The following is a 21,595-nucleotide window of genomic DNA, read 5'->3' on the forward strand; positions in this document are numbered from 1 at the left end:
CTTCAAATAAATTTTGTTATACAGATAATAATGCAGAAGGTGCAGCAAGTTATACGAATAAAATTCAATAAAGGTTTTTTTTATAAATAAGAAAGGAAAAACAAATTTGTCACCCCACGAATAAAAAATGATTTAATCTCCAAAACCATTTTGTGCAACAAAGAGTAACGTTTTTAATATCTGGTAAAATTTTGAGAAAAATCGAATTGATAGTTTTTTACAAAAAATAAAAACCTAAAAAAATTAATAAAAGTTGGTAAAAATTGATTTTCGACCCAAATATCTTTTCAAAACTTTGAGATATTGGCTTTAAACTACTTTTATCTTTTAAAAAATATTGTTGTTAACAATCAGTCAAATTTTGAGAAAAATCGAATTGACAGTTTGTTTACAAAACATTAAAAACCTAAATAAATTAAATAAAAGTTGGTAAAATTGATTTTCGACTCAAATATCTCTTCAAAACTTTGAGATATTGGCTTTAAACTTGTTTTATCTCTTAAAAAATATTGTTTTATTTCACAGAAAATATTGTTTTTGATAATCAGTAGTTTTTTTTTATAAAAATATAACAGTCCGTTTTTTCATAAAAGAAAATCTTTAAATAATAGTACGCAAATTTGGTAAAAATTGGTTTCGGGTCTTGATATCTCTCAAATTAATTTCATTCATCAAATTGATATATGTTTATGTAAGAAATAAAAAATGTTAAGAAATAATACTAAAATTGGTAAAAATTTGTTTTCGACTAATAATCTATTTAACAAAACTAGATTTTGAAATAAAATTATTTCATTATATATTGGTGGTATTTTTGAATTTTTTAAGAATATCTGTTCAATACAGATAACTTTTTTAACTATTAAGCTAGACAAATCGACAGAACGGGTGTGAAGTTATCAGTGTGGAAGACAAAATTAGTTGGAAGACAATATTTTTTTAATTTTTGAAAAGATAATTGAGTCGAAACTCAATTTTTAGCAAATTTGCGTACTATTGTTTGTAGATTTTAATTTTTTATAAAAAACGGACTTTTTTTACAGTCATTTCATGGTATCTGTTTTTAAAATTTCAAAGATTTTTGGTGTAAATATTTACACCTGGAATTCTAACGATAATTCTGGAAAACATACGATAAATATCTTGGTTGATCCTAACTCTAATTTCTTAAAAAAAAGTTCTCGATTTGTTTTAATAACTTTCAAAAATATTATTTTTGCATAAAACTTGTGATTTTTGGTGAGAAAGAAAATACAATGCTTCTAATTCTGTTTTATTGTTTTGAAGGAGGAGTGGTCGTTCTAGTTTTCAATCATTTATTATTTTCAAAACTCAAACTTTAACTTTAAAACTTTTAATGACATAATTAAAAGCATTAAGTATTGGCAATACTTTTGATTTTTTTTACTTTTACAATGCTTAACATTTTGAAAACGTATGCACTAAATTATTTTAAGCCATATGCAAAAGTTCATTCTATGCAATCGGGCATTTTAAGTTTTTTGATCATTATTTCAGAAATGACACGAAAACTGTTTTTGCCTCAATAAATTGTTAAAGTTTTCTTCAAAGAACAAATTAAGTCCCAAAATGAAAACAAAGACAATTTTGGTTAAAAAAAAGAAACTACCCTTTTATGTTGAAATTTTTCCCACACAAACTACCCATAAAATTCACAAAAGCAAAAAAACAATTTCCACCTGCTCAAAAAAAGGTTTCTAACAAAACTTCAATAATATAATAAGACACGAACAACAACAGATATTGGAAGGGGGCAGCAAAAATAGCAGCAGCACTATCAGAAAGCAACCGAACCATGTCGGAATAGCTTAATTAGAAATCAGTAAATTTGTGCTCACGAAATTTGTTAATTAAGAACTAAGCTTGTACACCTAGTACGAAGTATATTGACATCATCTACAACAACTGGTAACAATCATGATGTTACCTCCTAACATTTCTTTATTAATGAACATGAACTTTTTTTTCTTTACTCTTATACATTGTAAAAATGCAGATACTCCCCTCGGATCGTTTTCTTTTCCCTGCTTAAAAAAATAATTCCTTAGATATACTTAATTTTCCATGCAGGTTCATACATTCTCTATTTTTATAGCATAATTTTCACAAAAGAATAATATACACACAACACCTACAATAATATTCCAGGTGACAATATTCAGCCAATAAAAAAAACTATAATAATAAAAATAAAAAGTGTAACAAATATAGTAAAAAAAAAATAACATCAGTTCCTGCTCACATAATCCTCATGTTATTGTTTTTATACTGTTTTTTGTTCGTCCTCACTCCTTTTTAATATTGTACAGAAGTAACGCTATACTACCTACCTAGTACCTATCTATACCTTAGATACCTTTTACAAAAGTCCGAGGTCGAAACGGACATTGAGTTTTATGAACCTTGTCGATTGGGTGTTTCTAGACTCATAGAGAAGTGGTTGTTTGTATATTGTATACTTTTTAGTCCTTGGAAGCATGAAAGGATACAAGACTATAGCCAGAGAGAACCATCACATACAACAAAAAAAAAAAAAAAAAAAAACAAACAAACCCACGACGTATTATAGTTTTCACTCTATTGATTTCCTATAGATATTCAGAAGAAAAGAAGCTCGCTTCATTGCATGTTCCTGTGTCGCCAAAGCTATCTTTCTATACATAGACATATGCAGTTCAACTAGCAAATCTAGCACGATAAAGGACGAATGATAAATAATAGAAAACGTCCAGGCTAACTTTTCAAAAAAAAATCCAGTAGGTTGCAAATTTGCGCACCTATACAATAAAGATGATATCTAAGTGCGATTTGTCAGTCTTTTTATTCGCAAGAATATTGGGAAGAAATTTGTATTGCCTTGAGAATGGCAAAGGTTTTTTTTTTTAAAGGAAATCACAAAGCTTGACCAAAATGTAACTCTACCAACCAAACTATAAAATAAGGGCGGCTTTTGTTTGAATAGTTTACTTGCTTTCTACCTATTCGCACCTTACAAACGGGCTTGAATATGAGGGTGCTTAAAAAACGTATATTTTGAGCTTTTTTCATCAAATTTTCATAGCTCGTCGGTATTTTATGGTATCATATCGGCTAGTAAAGAGATTTTTCAAAAATTGAACGATCTATAAAGATTCATTGTGATTTATCTTTAACTTCCATTAATGGCGTTTTTAAACCGTCTTTTTTTCATACAATTCTAAATTCTCTGATATTATTTTAAAACGGGGGCTACAGAAAAAAAAATATTTTAACAAATTTTATAGGAAATTCAATCTCCTACAAAAAAATTATTTGGGTCCGTACATCTAAGATGTATAGTTTTCGAGATATTAGTCGTGGAAGTTTGAGTAGTATTGAATTCACATACATTTTCAAGCAAAATTAAAAAAATATCATAAACTTCAAGGACTAATATCTCCAATACTTTTGAAACAAATTGTTTGTTTTGCTAGAAATAGTGTCCAAAGAGTTTTAAGATTCATAAAAAGTGTCGAAATCGACTTATTTTTGAAAAGAGGTGTCCTGGTGTCCGACCGTTAAAAAGATGTCAAAATGACACTTAAGTGTCTATAAAGGTAACCCTGCTCCGACTTCTTTTCTGTAGGCCGTACCATTTTTGAGATAGTGGCAGAAAAATGAGAATTGTTTGGAAAAAGAAAACGCTTTATCGGTAGAGTGGATCTACAGAAATTTAAAGAAAGAAGTGTACGTGTATTTTATTAAAAAAAAATTGTTGTAAGCGAGTACTTTATATGTATATTAAGGTCTCACATTTTTAAGGACTTCTTATTTCGAAATACCGGCAAAAATGGTCGCATAGAAAAAAGCGTCCTAATGAAAATGTACATACACACTTTTTGTGTGTAAACGTTTACATCACTATAGTTATTTATACAGTTACCTAAACTAAACTGATGGGTTATATTTTATTTTTGCTTCTGCGTTTTTCTTCTTAAAAGGGTAAAAGTTGATTCCTTTGTGGGGTTTCTTTTAATTAAAATAAGTGACCATGAAGTGTTTATATTTGTTTGTGTGTATCTGTTTATACACACATACATATACAAGGTATAGATTGACTGCGATTTCAGGTGTCCATTGAGAGATTTCAAAGGTTTCTTTCATTCTTTCTTATTAAATGGAAAAAATACAACAAAAGAAAATTACCTTTAGGGGTTCATCCAGGAAAAGTTAGCGTTGGTGATGGAAAGAAAATAAGTGGTTGCTTTGTTTTGTGCTATTTTTTTATTTAAAGGGAGGTTTTGTTTAAAAAAAATGAATTGAACATAAAAAAGTTTATTCACAAAGTAAATCTTGTAAGCAGTTATTATATTTAAGTTAAAACAACGAAAAAAAGGGTGAAACCAAATACCCAGATCTTTGATTGTTGATGTTGTTTTTATTCTTTCGTTCTTGTAATGTGAGTTCGGCGTTTGTGTTAATCATTAATTTCTTTAAAGAAGAGCTTAATTTTCAGGATAAAACGTGAACAATAAATGAATCCTAAAGGAAGGGTAAATAAGTGCTGCTAAATTCATTAATTAGTTTGTGTGGGGGAATTTAGTTATTCATTTTTTTTTTCGGAACAAATTGATTCGAAAAGAACTTTTGAAATATCATTTACGTTTCCAGTAATATTCCAGGAGAACATTTTATTCACCATGAGTCCCATTTATAAACACAAAAAATAAAAAACGTGTTAAAGAACTTAAAACAGATTTTATAATATTTAATTGTGTATTAAAATGGCTTCCATATCAATTGTCAAACTTCCCACTTTTAGTATTTGACAGAAAAGAAGAATGAAAACTTCTTAACATTATGTAGAAACACCTGTTTAAGAATAAATTATTCTTCTTCTTCTATCATGTACTGAAAAGAAACAACACCAAACTAATAAACTTCCTAAAGAAAAACAATAAATTATAGTTAAGAAATGTCCGGAAAGTTATACAAGACAAGAACTTATGTTTCTTCTCGAAACTGTATTATTAATGGAATATTATTTAAAATCTTGAAGTTGACCAAATAAATAAAAAAACAATAGATTTGAAGATGGTTATCAGAGGTGTGGCTTTATAAATTTATTACACGATGACATTTTCAACTGTCAAAAAAAAAAATTCAACGGAAAGATGTCAATTTTCTATCAATTGAACATGCTTTGTTTCAGTTTCTTGTTCTCATGTTTTAATATTTGACAGCAAAAAGATTTATTAAAAATTAGAAGCTTATATTCAAGAAATCTTTAGATAATTTCAACTTTAATGGAGACATCTAACTAATATTATAAAGGGGAAAGATTTGTATTTTTGTATGTAACGAATAAACTCAAAAAGTACTAGACCGATTTTAATGCCTTGTAAGGGAAATAAAAAATAAAGTATTCAATTTACTAGTTTTTGTTTAGATGAAGTTCTAAGCATTTTTTTAAAGGCAATGTTTCGAAAAATTGTACAGATTCAATTTCCTTAACTAAATAGTTTTAAGAAATTGGGCATCGCCAGTGCAGCCTAGTGTGAGATATCGGAATATTAACTAACAATTTCATCATCATTAATGAGAAGAAAAACCTTACTGGCTATTTTGATAGAGCATTGTTTATAAAAATAGTGATGAGAAAGCGTATCAATTGAATCTAATGTGAAGCAGATTACATCACATGCCAAACGTTTAACATTGCATAATTTTAATAGCAAATAAAATAGTATAAACCAGTGTTTAAATTATATCAGTACATTTTTTTACTCTCAGTAAATTTCTAAAATGAAATTCAGATTGTGGTATTGTAATTATAAGATTCATATCGACATCATTTCTGCAGCTTATATCTCGAGAAAGTCAGGTACAATTTGTAAGCTTAATTTTAAAAATGCATAGAAATTAAAAAAAAATACAAAAAAAAAATTACAAAAATAAAATTATGTCAATTTTGCCTTTATTATTGTTTGATAAACCGCAAAAAATGTCTTCTTAGTACAAGGGCCGTACTAAAATTTTATTTTTAAGTTTCATCTGTTTAAATGAATCATTCTCTTACAAAAAAAACTATGTTTTTGTGAACTAAATTTTTGATGTCTTGAATTTTGGTATGTAAATGATTTGTTTAAATATCACCGAAATACGCTTTTATCTTAACCAAACTTTTTTTTTCATTGAAAAGGTCCTTTATTCTGTTTTCAATTTTTATTCTTTAAGTACGTGCATGGCATACTCATTTACAAGATTACATCAGCCAAACAACAGTCAGATGAGGAACAAGAAGTTCAAGGTTAAGAGTTAAAAACAAAAACAAAAACAAACATTGAAAACGAAAACGAAAAACTTTATAACTTCTTGCAGCAGCTTACAGTCTTATCCAATCCAATTATATAAAAATGACATGTCAAGTGACATTTTCACCTTGGAAAGAAAATCTCAGTTTCTTTTAAGATTCCAAAAACTTTTCCTCCAAGTAATTTACCTACATCCATCCATACATATCCGTATCTTTGAATTTTGAATAGAAATTCAAGACAAACGTAACCATGCAATCCATATGTGATGTCGTCCTTATTATCGGCCACGTTCAAAGTCACCTACTACTTGGTGCTTGTACTAATGCACTCTATATATCTCTTAGGAGATAAACTGTCAAAGTTACGACATTGAAATTTTGGCCTTAATTTTCTTAAATAATTTATTATACTACTTATAGTATAGACATTCTAAACCTTGTCTGGCGCCACCTAAAGCCGTCATCATCGTCGTCGCCGCCGCCGATAAAATACATATATCTGTACGTAACGTAGCATAATCACAAATAATCCTTTTTCGTCACTATGAGATCCTTTGTTTTAATTTTGCAGGAAAATTTCATCTCAAACTATTTCTTTCTTCTTTAAGAAACTGATAAAGAGAAGGATACAAAAAAAAACATAAAATCAATAAGAAATCATCGTCCTCGAGCCCCCTTTTGCAACCCCTCCCCCCCTTAATCTGACGTTCTTTGATGGTAAAATTTTATATAGTTACATCACATGCCTCATTGCATATTGTAACACCGAACCGCCAGAAGAAAATATTTCCTATATATGTACATTCTTCCTCCCTGCATCTTCACTTGTCAATGAGTTTATTTCTGTACTGTGCCTTTAGTCTTCATTGTCATCTCTCTTAGATAGATGAGGAGGAGAACAAAAAATAAAGGATACAACCAAACCAACAAATCACTTCCCCATCAGTATTGTAGAACGATGACGATGAAAAAGATCCTTAAAAAAGTTTTGTAAACTTATTACACATCACATATTCCTACAATATGAACATACAATCTTTTGAGAAATTTAAGTCCAAAACTGTGTGGCACTTACTTGCTCATTAGTCATTTTAAATAGAGCTTTTCTGACGAAAGAAGAAAATTAGTAAAGTGTATAAGATTTTGAAAAATCTTCGGTGTTCCAAAATGAGACTTTAGAAAACTCTTAGAAAGATTCAATAATGATACAAACGAAGACTAGCGACAAAAGTAGTTAAGTCATATCATACCGAAACGAAAGTAGTACGTATTGATTCAGAAGCTTACTTATCCAAGTTATGTCATCTGATAACCAAAACATACGTTTTTTCTGAAGTTACGATATTTGGTTAACATTTTTGCAGATTTTTGAGGCTTTTCTAAAAGCTTTAATTTTGATATCTATTGATTTCATAGGCTCAATACATAGTAACACATTAATTTGCGTCAACTAAAACAACTAAAAAAGAAAATTAAGTAAATATTTTATTCAAAAAAGGTGACTGCAATAAGAAGTTATTCAATGAAATTAAGAAAATGTATTAGATTTTTATTTAATGTGCTCGTAAGTACTTTTTAACTGGAAGACTGGCTCTATGGCCTCAATCGAATCGATGTATTTGTGGAGGGTTGTCACGTAGCCTTTACCCAAGTGTCAATCATTGTGTCCAAAAAGTCACAAATTCTATAGGTAAAAGGCACAAAATAATATTTTACTATCTATTAATCTTTTAATCTGCAGAAAATGGGTCCAAAATATTGCATTTATTTAAAAGTCTGCTAGGCATAGGTCTATTAATGTATGTGGGGTCCAAGAACCACCAACTCAATACAATCACAATTAATAAAGTTATTTCATTTGCAGAACATATTTAAGTTTTTTCAATTCTTATACAACTTTACTGAGTATTGATTCGGAAACTTACTTCCAATGCGACAATTTGTGCATTTTGGAAGGAGGGAGGTGCTCTAACCTCAAATATGATAGGAACAATATATATATCCAGTGTAATACCCTTGGCAAATATCAGTGAGTGGGTTTGCAAAACTCCTCCTGGTGTAAAGTTATTTGGCTGTGCAGGTTCAGCAAATCCTCTCTTTAAAATACCATATAGAACATCGCTTTCAAATCGACCTACGAAAATTTTAGAGGTTATTTCACCAAACTATAATACAACTATTAATTTAGATGAATTACACTACTTTCTTATCACAGTAATTTACCAACATTGAATAAATTTACTGTTCATTGCCTCTACACCCAACAACTTACGCTTGGCAGACTTCCAAATTGTTATACTCCTACGCTTAAAGCAAAAAAGGGAGTAGGTTATTAGAAATATGGGAAACGTTTCCATTGTCAAAATAACATAACTTTTAGTAATACTTAAACCTCAAATTCTATTTTTTTTGTGATAAAATTACTTATCCCTAAAGCTCTAATAAAACGAACCCATAAAAGAAGAAGCGGAAAGAAATTGTTCTTCTTTCCTTTTAACCCGCCTACATGCTATTGCCATATAATAGTGTTTTGGCCTTATATAGGTAGGTATCTATACTTTTTTCAGCCTATGGCCAGATCTAAAAAAAGATATTGTTCTTCCTTGTTGAAGCTTTTTATTTATTATTATTTTTTTTCTTCACTCTTCCTTTGTAATATGAAACAGGATGATGAAAAATATAATGAAAAGAGATGAAAAATATGGTAAGGGGCCAAACAATTAGTCAGGATATCGGATTTTTTTTTCTTGGCAATGACATCTCAAGTCAAGTCAAACTTTGAGGAGAAAGAAAGAAGCCAAATTGCTTTTATGATATCAAGACACATATGAATAAATTTGTATTGGTATAGATCCACCCGCAAAAATTTCATATCTCTAAAATTGTTTTGTATTAGATTTTTTGAAATTTATGACAGTTTTTAAAACATATATTTCCATATTGCACAATTTTAACTTTTGCCAAAATTGTACTCAATTTTTCATTTTTAGTACATTTGCAATATACATACATACATATGTTACTATACATGCATACAAATATTTATAATTGAAAATCTTACTCATTACGAGTTTGGCATTGACTTTGTAGTCGAATATTTGTAAAATATCTGAAATTGTTGTAAAAACCCAACCTTAAAGATTTTTAATTTTTGTATTGTTTTTGCTTTGTTCATGTTAATTGATATATTGCCAAATGAATTCTCTTGTTGTCTGGGCTGTCGTATATGTTCGTATAGTACATACCTACTTAATATATCGATTGTTAAATTGCTTCCTCACTCGCTAGCAACTCGGGGGTAATGAATTGTTATTGTTTCAATTTGAATGTGTCGAGTATGTGCACTTGGGATAATGACACCCGCCATCATCAGGACCACACGAGACGCGAGAAAAAGTTTATAGTAAACAGATTGTATTTATTGTTTGTTAAGATCGAAGAGTTCATATATATTTATTACAAATTTAACATCAGACGTTTTTATGTAGTAAATACTCAATTAACAGATCGACAGACACGAGTATAGCATAACAGTTGTAGGTATGTAGTTCTGTTTTCATTGAAGTAAAGAGAATTAATTGGTTTAAATTATAGGAATACTGACAGAAGATGAACTTACATACGTTATTTATTCACCTCATCAAATAAAATGATATGTGAAGTCAATATTCAAGTACTTTAACCTATAAATATGAGTACACACGGAGCACAAAAAATTACTGTTGTGATTAGTTCAGTAAATTAAGATAATTTGTTTTCAATCCCTAGATCGAATGAAAAAAATGGGGAAAATTGTTCCAGGGGGTGTTTAATGCCCGTAAAGAGTTACTGGCATTTTTCTATGTTTTTTTTGTTTTCCAAACGAATTTTTATGGTCCAGGGGGTGCTTTATACCCGTAAAGAGTTACTGGCATTTTTCTATGTTTTTTTGTTTTCCAAACGAATTTTTATGATTTAGAGACAATTTTCAAAGTTTTTAAGCAAAAAAAAAACTAGCTTAAAAACAATTTAGGTACGATCCTCTGATATTTGTATCAAATTTGTTAAACATTAAAAGATTTTATATAAGCAATTACAGTGTAGTCTCTACAGTAGTTAAAAGAGGAAGTTAAATATTGTCTCATACAAAATTTTGTACAACCGGAAAGGGTACAAATTGCTCAGTCGGATTATACAAAAACAATGTTTGTACCAAGATGAATATATGCTGAATGATTTTGCTAAAATCTCTTAACTCAATTAGCTTAAAATTTGGAATTAAATTAATAAAATCTTAAATACTGTTACATGTTGTTTTTGTTTTCCACAAATGCTTATAATAATTTAAAATATATTTCAATAGTCTCTGTCACAATTTTTACAAATTATTTTTTTTTTTTTTTTTGAAAACGGACATAACAATTCAAATGTAAAATTTGTTTTTTTTCTCATTTATAAAACAACAAAAATAGAGTTATTACATCACGCCCTCTACCACGCCTTTTTTTATTTTCTTAAAAATATTATCCATAAACACAGTGCAAAGTAATTAATTAAAAGTTGTTGGAGTCAGCACGATTTTTACAAATCAAAGGTCCCTGAAATCTAAGACCATAGTTTATAGAAAATATGGATGTATAAGAACAAACCGAATTCGATTTTAAAAACTTTATAAATACTAAGTCATAATGAATAAGTCAGGAAACTGCTTCAAAATTTCAAATGATTGTATATTTTTGAAGTTTCCCTGGAACGTACTCTATAGCATTTTTATTTTTTTGTCCATAAAAACAAAGGCTCAAAACTGTACAAAACTTGATAGAATATTTTAAATAATTGAGAAAACAAAAATGTTTTTTCCAATAAGCTTTTAAATTTCATTAAAAATCGTTATTTTGAGAATTAACATAGAATTCTTCAATATTATCCATTTAAAATTGAAATTGACCGAATTGAAAACTTTATAGATAAATATAACAAAAAAGTGAAAAATTTAAATTCACATTTGAATAATAACTTAATTTCAATTTTGAAGAAATTTATATTTTAGCGTTGTTTTCAGTTTTTAGTACGGTGCAGGTTGCTGAAAGAATTAAAATAACTTTCATTTATGTGAAGTTTATAATTTCCTATTTGAACTGAATACTAATGAGTTTTTGATAAAGAAACTCTTTAAAGCTTCAGATATAATTATTGACTTTTTTTTACTAATTATATTTGAAACTCTTTCTATTTGATACATATGTGTAGGCATATAGCTAGCAGCTTTCTTACTCGTAAGAGTAAATAAATAGAAAATACTTTCGCTATTGAGATTGAAATGGAATATTTTTGCCAAAGTGAATTTTATTACATATTTGTATTTTGATTGACATTTTTCCTTTCCCTATATCAAATCAACGTCGCATAAATCATAATAAATAAGAAAATTTCTTTTCTTACACAGCAGATCACTTGATTGATATCATTAGCTTTTCAAGATTTTAAAAAGAATTTGAAATGTCAAAAAAGAAAGGATTTATTTTGTTATGAAAATTGGTTAAATAAATTGAAAATTTATATAAATTTGTTTTCGGGTTGAAGTTTTTTTCGAAACATAAATAGAAAATATAAGAAAGATGCATTTATTTCATTGATTTCATTATTTTTGAATAAAAAAAACAAGAGGCGATCTTCGAATACTTTGAAATACAAGTAAAATCTAAAAACTTCTTACGGGATTTTTAAAAAATGTTATACTTTTGATACCAATCTGATGGAGTTAAATAGCTAATGCGTATTTTAATACCATAATATCTACCGTGAAACAAGATTTTAAAAATATAATTTCAATCAATCGACTTGGAGTGTTATTAGTATTCAAATTCACAAACAAAAACAATGTTTGCATTACTGTATCTAGTAAGTATTGAAAAATTGTTTTATTTGGTGTCGCACTCGAATAAGGAAGAAGAAGAGCTAACATTTGCATCTAATTAATTAAACAAAAATGCTAAATGTATTTGTAGTGAAGTGATTGGTATACGAATCAATTGATTGACAGTATTTGGCTTTGTTTGTTTAAATTTTTATTTTGTGTACATATGCGATTTGTTTCTTAATGATTTATTGACTAATATATAGAAAATCAATGTGTTCATAAGCCATAAAATCAACTTCCTTATATTTTGTAACAATGTTTATTTTTCAAAAGATGTCAAAATACTTAGGTATATTTTTTTTAATCTTATCATTTTTGCACTACCTTAACCCTTTCGACACATTAAGTTCATTGTCTGACTTCCTACAAACAATAATTTATACAGAACATAGAGTAAGTACATATGTATGTATACAAAATAAAAACACTTATATTATTTGGCGCCTTATGAAAATTATAATGATAACGAGAATGATTTTATGTACTTGATAAATTAAGAAGCAAGCTATATTTTTATATCATTCAATTCTACATAGCTACGGTATAGCATAAGCAATCGCTGGCTTCGTGTGCTTCGATTTAAATTTTAATGATTTATGTTATTTTTTACTTTTCCTGAATGCTAATGAGTTCTTATGGGAATATTCTATAAAGTGTAACCATATTGTTGATATTTATTTTAATATGCGTTGATGGTGTATAAATATTGTTGAGTTTTTTGTTTTGTTTTATTGAAAATGATATACTGTATTGTTATAGTTTGTTCAACAAAAAAATGTTTAAGATAATGCGCTTTATATTTTTTATTATTGCGGATGTTGTGGCGTCAATGAAAATAATACATCCATTATTTACATTTACATTATGACTTATTACAATTGTTTTAGTTTCTTGGGTATTATTATCTAAAAATAGTAAAAGGTGACAATGAAAATAAAGGTTAACTCAGAGATTACACTTTGTTTCCTTTTACATTTCTAAAAATAAGTCTCCAGGAAACTACTATTACATCTGGAAATAGCTACTGCTAGATCTGACTTTTCACTTTTTTTTATTATCTTACTAAAATGGCTTTACATTGAAAAATTTTATTTATACAAAATTAATTTAAAAAAAAAAACACTAACGATTATCGAAAACAATTTTTTTTTTAAATTAAGGGGTTTTCGAATAATAAAATGGCATTTTAAATTTTTGAAGAAAAACTTATTTTTCAGAATCTTAAATTAGTTGTTTTAATTATTTTACTTGTATTTCGATCTCAACAGATGAAATTCTGTGCATGATCACCAAAGAGCGCATTATTTTGACAAAATTTTAATAACATTCCTATCTTTTATCCAAATATTAATTTATTTTTATAACTATAATTATTGTAAATACCTATGATGGCTGTGAAGCACCACTGCATCGGATTAACTAATATAATATGTTTAATCAACAATCTAATTTAAAGTGTCTATCAAGAAGTATTATCTTGGTACCTATGTAATGTATATATGATTTAAAATATTATTCTTTCAGAATAAGGTTGTTTCACACATATTTTACTTGCCTTCGCCTATATAAAAGAATGAATACTTAGAACAAGTTAAAGAAACGGGCCAGAAAGAGTCTATTAGAACAACTTTTTCAGCGTATACACATTATACCTATATAGGTATTACGTACAACCTCTTTAACTACAGCTTACGTGTCACTTCATAATTAAAATCCAAAAGGCAGAAGAGCCTGACTGTAAGCAACACATGAACAGCAATTTCTTGTACCTGTTCGTATGATTGTTTTTTTTTTTTAAACTTTAACGAAAAAAATAATAATTATTATTATAAGTTTATTTAAAGTAATATAAAATTACATAAAGTAATTAGTAAAAAGCGTAGCTGAACGTAATAACTCCATGTTTGCTCTGAAAAATTGTAGAAAAGAAGGAATGTGATTGGATTGTAGTAAGTACCTTCTACCTACCAATAATATTCCTTCATTATCATCATAAAATTTATCTATCTATCTGCATGAAGCTGAACACGCCAATGAATTATTCTTCATTCGTTTTAGACATTTACCTAACTACACTTTACAATTTAAACATACATGTTCTTCCTCTTTCTTTTCTTCAAACAATTTATTTTCCATCCTGGTTCTTCTAATATGAAATTAAAATAAAGCTATTCAAAGGAAAAAGCTTTGAACGAACTAGTTTAATACACAAACAATTGTTTTCGTTAAGTATGTTTACAAGTATTTTTCATTTCTGGAATGAGTTGTCCTAGGATGAGTTGTGTCTTGGGATGAAACTAGCTTACCGACAAAAAATGGTGTGTATATGATAAGTTCGTTCAAATACACAAACCATTTCCCTTAACATAATATTTTCCCAGTATTTCATATTGTTATGGCAATATAAAGTTTAGTTTTTTTCAACAAATTGTAAATTAATATTCAATCCGTATGAGAGCCGAAAATGATTCGTCCAGACTAAATTTCTATTCAATCACTAAACAACTGCATAGCAAAAAATATTTTTAAGAAAAAATGGAAAATTCTAACAGTTTTCAAACAACAACTTGAAAAATGGAGGTTTTTAAGACAAATCAAATGGCATTTATATCTTTGAAGGCAAACACATTTCTCAGGAATATTTTTAAATCATACATATGCACGTACTTTTGTAAACAGACTCTTTGTATAAAGGCACAAAAGAGCAAGTTCCTGCGATCCAGTCGTGCATTTCATTACTTTTTTTAAAGCCTTTTTTAAAGCATAATTCGGTCTTTATATCACATGGTATTCTGCTAATCAATATCGATCCAAATAAAATTTCTAGAGGAAATATGCGAGTTTTTTGTCAAAGCAATATGGAAAATACTACAATACACATTTCAACGTATCGTACGTTCATTATAATATTATTGATTTAATACATACTTTTTCAACAAGAGGTATAATTTGATTTTTAAAAACAAGAAAAGGCCTTAACAATGGAAAATTACAAAAAGCAATTTTTCAACACTATACCCTTTTAATGAACCAATTCGTAAATCTAAGGAATGAATTTCTTCGATAACAGGACGAATTCTATCGATTTTGTAGCCTTCCACGTGAAGTGACAAGATCTTGGTGAAAAATTGGGAAAACTTCCTCGAGAAAAAATACCATTCTATTGGGAAACGCTTTGCTTTTCAATCATTTCATCTTTCGTATTCGATTCGATTCAAATATTCAAGAAATACTTTAATAAGGCATATTCGAATAAATTTCCTACAATTGAAAAATATTTTTGAACCTCATGTCTCAAGAAATAATGTCTCAACAGAACGATGAGGACTTAAACATGTAACATTCTGTCTGAACATTTTCAAAAGTCATTACGCAATCACCATAAGGAATCAAAGGTCTTCAATCAAAATAAGAAATGTTTGTTTTTTTCTAGAAACATCGATTCCAGGATAACGAATTATCAAACTTCTTTGATTGCTTTACTTTTGCGATTTCTCATCAAATCTTCTAATTGCTCAATGTATGCTTTTAACGTTTTTATTTTAGAATTGCACATTCGAATAGGTATTTGATTGATGACCAGACACATGAGACCTAAGGTCTATAAAACACTAATAGAAATATAAGAACGACGACGAACTCTCTCGCAAGGAAACCATAGATTTTCCATAGAAAATTCCCAGAAAACTATATGCTGTGCAGGATTTTCGAATAAATCCTGCAACCGTTCTTGCATAACTTTCTTCACATAAATTGATAGCTTTATTGATTTTTGAAAACATACTTATACCTCAAGGAAAAACACAAAAAAAATTTATAAGCTGGTATTAATATAATTGACAAATCTGTACATCACATCTAAGCCAAGCAATAAAAAACATGATAAATCCTTTAAATGTGAAATAGTAAGTTGGAAACATATAAAATTATAAGACACGTCACATATTCATAACAACAACAAAACTTACATTATTCCTTGATTCTCGTACACGTGTATGTTGATCAAAAAACAAAATTGGTAGGTACCTCCTCCTATTCGAAGGATATACGAGTAAAATACAATTATTTTTTATGGCAACACAACCACTTAACAAGGCTTAAATACGACGCATGGCGAACGACAAACAACGACGCAACGCACGGATATATAACCCCCAAGAAAATGAACATTAAATTTACTTCGATAAAATATCCTGAGAAACTTTATTGTTTGATGTTGGTGCTTCTGTTGGTTTTGATCCTTTTGCTTATGTTTTTTGTCCTGATACACAGGTACACCATTTACAGAATAACACACTACCTACAACAACATCAGGAGCAACTCGGATAAAACACGACCCGTAAAATCCTTTAAGTAATTTCAAATACGGTTATACGGTTACGGTTATACGACTATACGGTAAGACTTGTGTTCTCGACGTTGTTCTTACTCGTACCTAGCTAACTAGACTTGTGCTGATGCACTCGTTCGTTGCAGGCCAATAGAAGTGAATTCCTATCATTCTGGTTGGAATATAGTGAACTGCTAGTTGCCAATTAGAAGCCTTACAATGGCGTAAAAGGTGGTGATGGTGTCGTCGCTCGTCGCTCGTAGTCGAATGTTGTCGGTGGAGGCAGCCTTTTAATAGTTTGATATAGAACTTAAGTTGCATCTATAGGTTGAATAAATGGATTTCATTATTTCGTATATGTAATATGCTGCCTCTTCTACTTAGCAACTAGATATGCGCTTATGACGGCGATGGTTGATAACTTGTCCCATCAAAAACGGGCCAACAAATGCATATGCAAAGGGGGCAGATTTAAGCTTTATGCAAGACACATAGAGCACATATAAATAGAAATGATTCTGCCCTTATATGTAGTTCAGGACGACAGAAGACTGCCAACCTACCGACTACAACCGAAGACGGACTAAAGAAGCACTCGACAAACAGACGGACGACGAATGAATGGATGGACGGATGGACGGTTGTAAAGGAGGATAAGGTCTATATCTTTATGTTTACTTTTATAGTGAAACGCTCAAGGGCTAATAAAATAAATAGTGAATGCAAGTCTTTTTTTTTTTGTTGCATTTATTTTTTTTATGTGGCAATGCTCGATGCTCGTAGAGCAATAAAAAATCGATTAAACGGATTTTATGCAATTTCATTCAAGGTTAGTAGTGTATAAATAAAAAAAAAACCGTGGATGAGGATGACCAACATCAAGTCTATAGCTCTACCTATACCCACATAATATAGTATGTAGAACCTACCAATAGTCCTTTTATATAGGAAGGTATAGGTTGGTAGGTAGATGAGTATATTTGAAGCTGAAATGTTATGTTGGTTTAATCCTTCACGCGCAGACAATTTTTCAACCCAATGAAGTTAAATTGCTTGAAAAGAAAATTATTTCGCTTGAAAAAGAAGAGAGATGTTGTTATTTTTTTGGTTTTAAAAAAGATGTTTTTTTTGTGAAAGGTTTACAACTTCAAGTCTTTTGTATATATGTTGATGATGCTTAACGAATATTTTCTGTGGTTTTTTAAACAACCAACAAAAGAATGAAATGCTTATGAAATTCAGTGGAAAATATTTGTGGTGGATTAAACATTTTGAAAAAAAAAAATACATGCCTACTCAAAACATACAATTAGTTCCAAAATAACAACCACAAGTCAAATGTCATAGGTATATGGTCTCTGGTTTGAGCAATGAATTCTAAGCAAAACAAAACTGGAGACGTCTCCACATAAAAATTTGCAGTTTCGAAGCCGAACATTATTTACTAAGCACCAAAAGACGAAATAAAATGTTACTCATTACCAGTGTAGAAGATTTCAAAATCAATTCAATTTTATAAAAATAATGTTGACGGTCGTGGTCTTGCTTTATTATGAGAAGACACTTTTCTCCATTTGTTTTTTAAATTAATTTCGTGCATTAAATTCCAACACAAACTGAAATGTCACTATATCAAGCGATTGAAATGGTGAGTACATTCGTGGTGAATAAACTGAGCAGTGGGTAGAGCGAGAGCAAATTTTTTGCCAGCTGTCAACTATTGACAATTGAAACAGTGTTACCAATTGTAAAATCAAAATTCTCTTTATTTATACAAAATTAATTTCGCCAACAGGTTTATAAATTATTATAACTAAAAATTAATTTAACAAATACAAAATTATTTTTTTGCTATTTGATAGAGGCATTGATTTTGCCTTCCTTCAAATAAAATAAATAACATACAAATAATGATGTTCCTTATTTGTGAGAAGACAATTTATTCCATTTCTTTTAAACAAGCCAGTTTTAGCTATCATTGAAATCAATCATTAAAATTTATTCACAGTTTGCTAATAGCTTTCATTGAAAATGTCTACACAAGTTTTAAGGGTAGCGTTGATCCTTGATGATAGGGAGATATATGTATGTAGACATTTAAATGTTTTCAAAGAAATGATTTTTTTCCCTGGGTTAAATAGCTTCATTTTTGCACAAAGGGTAATAAATTTGACTCTCTTATTAAAATCTCAAAAACAAATGTTCAAGGACGAAAACCAATAAATGTTTAAAATAACTATAACTCCTCACTTAACCTAATATCGGGATAAAAGCAAGCTCTTCATGTTGAAATTATTATTTAAACGGAACAGACAATAAATACACAAATTTATCTGACAGCTGTCAAAATCGAAACATGAAATAGTGTTACCAATTAAAAAACCAATTCTTAATGAAAACTACAATATTTCAAACAAAATCACGTATATTTTTATTCTTAAATTTAAAAATGTATTTAACAAATCGAAATTTAATATTTATTTACTATCATTCGACAGAGGTATTGATTTGCATCCATTTATTCACTTAAATGTCATGCCAAAAAAAACTTCATGTCATTTAATTGCGACGTTTGTTTTTTTTTCGAGTTTAATCAAAACAAACAAATAAATAACAAGTTTTTTTTCGATTTGTTATTTTTTGATGACTGATTCGTGGGAAACCCGAAAATGAAATACACATCAAAACAAAATAAAATAAAAAAACTGGTAGACACATTCCAAATTAAAAAAAAAATACGTAGATGACATTGCAATCACATTTATTTCTTGTTTTTATATAGAATCTATATAAATGAAGGCTATAGATGGAAAAAAAGTTTCATCCATCAGGGATTTTAATTGCTATAAAATAGAATGCATCGCAGGGGGGTGTGAATGTGATACATCATTTGTATGGTATACATTTTGACATATGCGTACATGCATAACTTGACCGTTATTTACTACTATCGTGTTCATATCGTAGGGGGTTGTTTTTGTTTTGTTAGCGATATAAGTTATGACCTAGTTTAATTTAAAGTTTCGTGAAACTTTTTTTTTTTAATATTATTATGAAATTTAACACTTGAAGAACTAATGGAATCAAGCTTATGTATTTTTGATAGATATTTAAAATGTAGAGTATATTTCACTTTTAAACTGTTTTTCGTATATCATAACTATTTTATCATAAACAAAGCTTATGAGACTTAAGATAGCGCAACTTTTGTATTTCAAGTCAGACATAAATAGATACGTCAAAGTTATAATATTATAGAAGATAAGGATGGTTTGTAGAAGTTAATTCTTCAATGTCAAATTGAAGAATCAACTCTCATCGCAGTTAAAACAAATATAAGTCGATAATGCTTGTACAACTAAAACAAAGGGCATTAACTTTCTTTCAAAACTTTTCAATTTCTTACTTTTTGTTGTTTCTTTTTGTGCGTAAATTTAAAACGTGCGTATGGTAATTCGATTTGTTTTATTATTTCTTAACATTTTATTATAATATGAAAAAAAAATTGACAGGAAATACTTTTTGAAACTTTGTGGTCAAAGATAAGAAAACAAAAGAATTTCATTTAACTTTTACACTTCACAATAAATTTATTTAAAATGTTTCAAAAGTTTTCTCATTTACCACCACAAATAAAATCTAAGCACAATAATTATCTTAATCAGAATATTTCAATTATAAAACCGCTTTGGAATAATTGAAGTTAAAAATACTGACAATTAAGAATTATAAGAACTATAGGTTTTGATGCCTGTATGAAAATAATAATTATGTTGTGAATTTGTTGCATGTTTTATTTATAATTTTGACAATTTTTAATTTTTTCATATTAAATTCACAACTTCACGACACTCAATTGTGAAGGTCATTACTTTTAATTCTCTTGGTTTTTTAGAGGGACTTCCGATAACTGTCAAACCAGCTGTCATAATATCGAAATAAATGTAAATATGTACTTTGTTCGCGAAGCTAAACCATATTCGTATGATCAGTTTTATCTCCAGCGTTGAGTCTTGTTTTAGACTTGAATATTATGGTTACGATAACCATCCGTTCATTTTTATAATAAATAGTTCATTATTTGAAGAAAATGTTCATTATGAATTTTTTGTTCTGGAAAACATAAAAATGTTTATTATTATTATTTTAGAAATTGTTCATTATTTTATGACTTTTTTCTTTGAAGAAAACCTTAAGCCTAGTACATACTTCCTCGTGAAGTGAACGTTCGCCAGTGGAGAAAGTGAACTTTTGACATTGCTCACTGGCACACTTGTGAGTACACGTTGTGAACATTTGACTTCAGCTTCACCAACAGTTCCCGTACATTTTGCACGTGAATTGCCCGTGAACGAAAACTCTCCACTTTGTTCTCCACTCAGCTTCACGAGCAAGTTCACGGGTGAACCAAAAATTGAAATTTGTATGGGTTCACGAGATGGTTCATAAGTATGTACTAGGCTTTAGCATGAAAACCATTAAATGTTTAATTAAAACGTACCCTTACATCATAATTTGTAATCTTTCTATTTCGGAACACTTCCTACTCTCCCAATTACAAAAATCAGATCATATTATACATCCTTACATACAGGGGAAGTTAAACTATTACTCTTACACTTGCGCACAGGATGACTTTCACCACTTGAAACAAATTTTACCATTGAGTTTTACTGACCATGACAATGGTAAAAATAACTTTCAGTGAATGTGAAACTATCTATTTTGCATTTGGACTAGTTACGACATTTTCCAAAAGTAATTTTGAGAGTGCACTCCCCGACTGTTGGAATTATTGCATTGTTAAAACAATTTTCACTCCAAAAATAAATGAAGAGCAGGGATTACATTCTTTTCTGAGATAAAGTGGAGTTAAGTTTAATGTATATTACGAAAAGGAGAAGCAATATTTCATTTAATAACATTGATGTGTTCGACGAGTTTTCATGTGTAAAAAATTATGTTTCTTCAGAAAAAATAATTTAATGGAAGGAGAGCCAAATAAGTGCTGGAGATAAACGGGTCGAAATTTTCAAGTTTTTCAATAAAAAAATGATACAGTATGAAAAC

The 21,595-nt window shown here is 28.9% G+C and overlaps 1 protein-coding gene across 2 annotated transcripts in view; it reads right to left on the reverse strand.

Moving 5' to 3' along the window:
* The window catches only part of LOC129952631 (uncharacterized protein DDB_G0283357), a 150,783-nt gene that overhangs the window by 103,172 nt on the left and 26,016 nt on the right, over positions 1-21,595 (reverse strand). The window contains exon 1 of one of the 2 annotated variants that reach the window (XM_056065365.1): positions 16,163-16,312. The exons of the other annotated variant lie outside the window; for it this stretch is intronic. The gene's annotated coding sequence lies outside the window, so the exon portion shown is untranslated. Of the gene's footprint in view, positions 1-16,162; positions 16,313-21,595 lie in introns of those variants that run through there. 2 annotated transcript variants of the gene reach the window in all.

The sequence above is a fragment of the Eupeodes corollae genome, chromosome 3, assembly GCF_945859685.1.
Source record: "Eupeodes corollae chromosome 3, idEupCoro1.1, whole genome shotgun sequence".
Classification (NCBI taxonomy): domain Eukaryota; kingdom Metazoa; phylum Arthropoda; class Insecta; order Diptera; family Syrphidae; genus Eupeodes; species Eupeodes corollae.